We start from the raw sequence: 2326 nt of genomic DNA on the forward strand, positions 1-2326 counted from the left end.
CTTGGTTGGGCCATTGAGACGCGTCCTTCAGGCCACTTGTATTATTTTACGCGTTGCTTTTGTGTTGGTTTTGGCATTCGGCTGCCTTTTTTTTTTTTTGCTTTTGTCGTGGAAACAAACAAAGGGCGTGTTAATTTAATTAAATCCAATTGCCTCAGGATTATGAAAGCAAAGCTAACAGCAGCTGCAACGCTTGCTAAACATTTGTTATAAAATGCAAAAGGGTCAGCCAGCAAATAATATGAAGGTGAATTAAGATTAGCGTGGAAAACTATTTTGTGCTATTTTTCTTTTTCATTTCAATTCAGTTTGGCCAAAGGTTATACAAAGAGAAATCCAAATTGGTTAAGCTTCGAGACATTTGCCTGCTGCCTAATTCGGCTTGTAACCAAAGTCATTAGGCATTGGCTTTAGCTTTGTTATGGCCTTTGTTTGCCTTTGCCATTTGGCTGTGGTATCAATTTGAGAGCCTAACAGGCCAAGGTATTGTATGTTGGCTTATAAGCTCAATGCCTAAACCCAAGCCACGCACATAGTTGCCTTTAATCCACTTTTATTGCAGCTTTGGGCAGCCGACGGAGGGGACCTCAGTTATTATGCTGATTGTGTTGACACATGCAGTGTGAGTGCGTTGCTTATCGCTTGCCCAGCTGCCAGTTGGTCACTAAATATTTTAAGAGCTCACTACCTAAGCGTAAGGCACAGAGCAGTGTATAAACCACTTTGGTAGCTCAATCAGGCAAGTAGAAATTTCAGTTTTATATGCATGCAAGCCAAGCCTTCGTGCATTTTACAGTGAGTGCCAAAATTAAATATATTTAAAGCCAGCCAGCGCCTTATATAAATTTTTGCCAAACTGGCAGCTTTTTGCCTCAAACACTTAAACTCACATTAGATATTAAAAAAATACAACCCATAGGTCTGTTGCTGCTACGAAACTTTTCATATTTAGATAGCAAGTAGCTCAGAGAAGCTGCCAGTATAATTAATTTAAGCTTTCATCTTTATAACCAGCCACTTGGCCTTAACATTAATTCAATATTTGAGCTACATTTTATGACTTTGTCTATAAATTTAGGTTTATTGCTTATTGATATTATGGCGCAGCCAAAGCAACCCTTATCAATAAGCCTTAAATACAAAATTATGTGCGCTAGTTATAAATTCCATGCCCATTGTTTTATGTGCAGCCATAAATAAAATGCCATAAAATTCAGTTAAACTTTTTTACGAGCTGTACGAGCGTAATTCTCTGAACTCATTAAGTGTAATTAATCTCATGTTTTATTTGTCTGTGCACATTAAAAAATAATTATATTTCACCTTGACATTGCTGCTGCACTTTAAAAAAAAATGGCAATGACATTAAGCTTATTAAACAATTTGTTGCTACAGCGACGATTGATTTTTGAGCAAATAAATATTAAATTAAACACGTTATAATTATTTTGCTAGTTTAAAATAAATATTGTATGCTGCGTAAAAGTAATTAATATTTAATTTCCATTTATTTTTGAATTTCGCATCCTTTAGCTTAGGCACCAAATTCAAATTAAACTTAAATTTAGTACAACATTTTTAGGCATTATTTTTATAATGAAATTTCTACTTTTGGCTATCTAAATAAATATAACTTTATTCAAAGTCAAAGAAAATATTAAAACGTTAGCAAATGTCGCACATTTCTTGCTTGGATAGCCTCGACTTCAATTTATTGCGCTTTTTTGGGCAAATGCAATTTGTCTTTTCAGCGACTTTGAGTGGCAATAAAACGTGTGTTGGGTCCCCCCAGCCGTGTAAGCCCCTTTAACTGATGGCTCCAACAGCTGTGATACCAAAAACAAACTTCGCCACTCGCTACTTACTGCTGTTGCACACAAACTTGTTGATGTTTGGCCACTTTGCATGATGATTACGCACACGTGTGTGTGTTTGTGTGTGTGTGTTTCGGCCGCAGGTTGCATTTGGCAGCCTCATTAGCAGAAGCGACGCAGCGGTAGGCAGCGCATAGGACCAAACAGACACGCCCACACCTCTCACTAGATCAATATGCGTTGCCTACTTCACTTTCGGGTGCAGCATTGAAGGCAAAATAGCGTGATAAATTTTGTTAGCTCAACCAAAGGCAGCAGCAAATTTCCTACGCATAATTATAAATATGAAAACAAGCAATTTTCTATATTAGCGTGCGTGCGTGGGAGGGCAGGGGAATCTAATTAGCGCGCATGAAAAATTTCGCAATGCCCTTAAGCTCCATTCAACAAACAACTTGTTGTAAAGAATCTAAGCTTTATAAATTTGACGGAAATTTAAAGGAAGTAAAGTT

Source organism: Drosophila busckii, chromosome 2L (assembly GCF_011750605.1).
Source record: "Drosophila busckii strain San Diego stock center, stock number 13000-0081.31 chromosome 2L, ASM1175060v1, whole genome shotgun sequence".
Taxonomy (NCBI): domain Eukaryota; kingdom Metazoa; phylum Arthropoda; class Insecta; order Diptera; family Drosophilidae; genus Drosophila; species Drosophila busckii.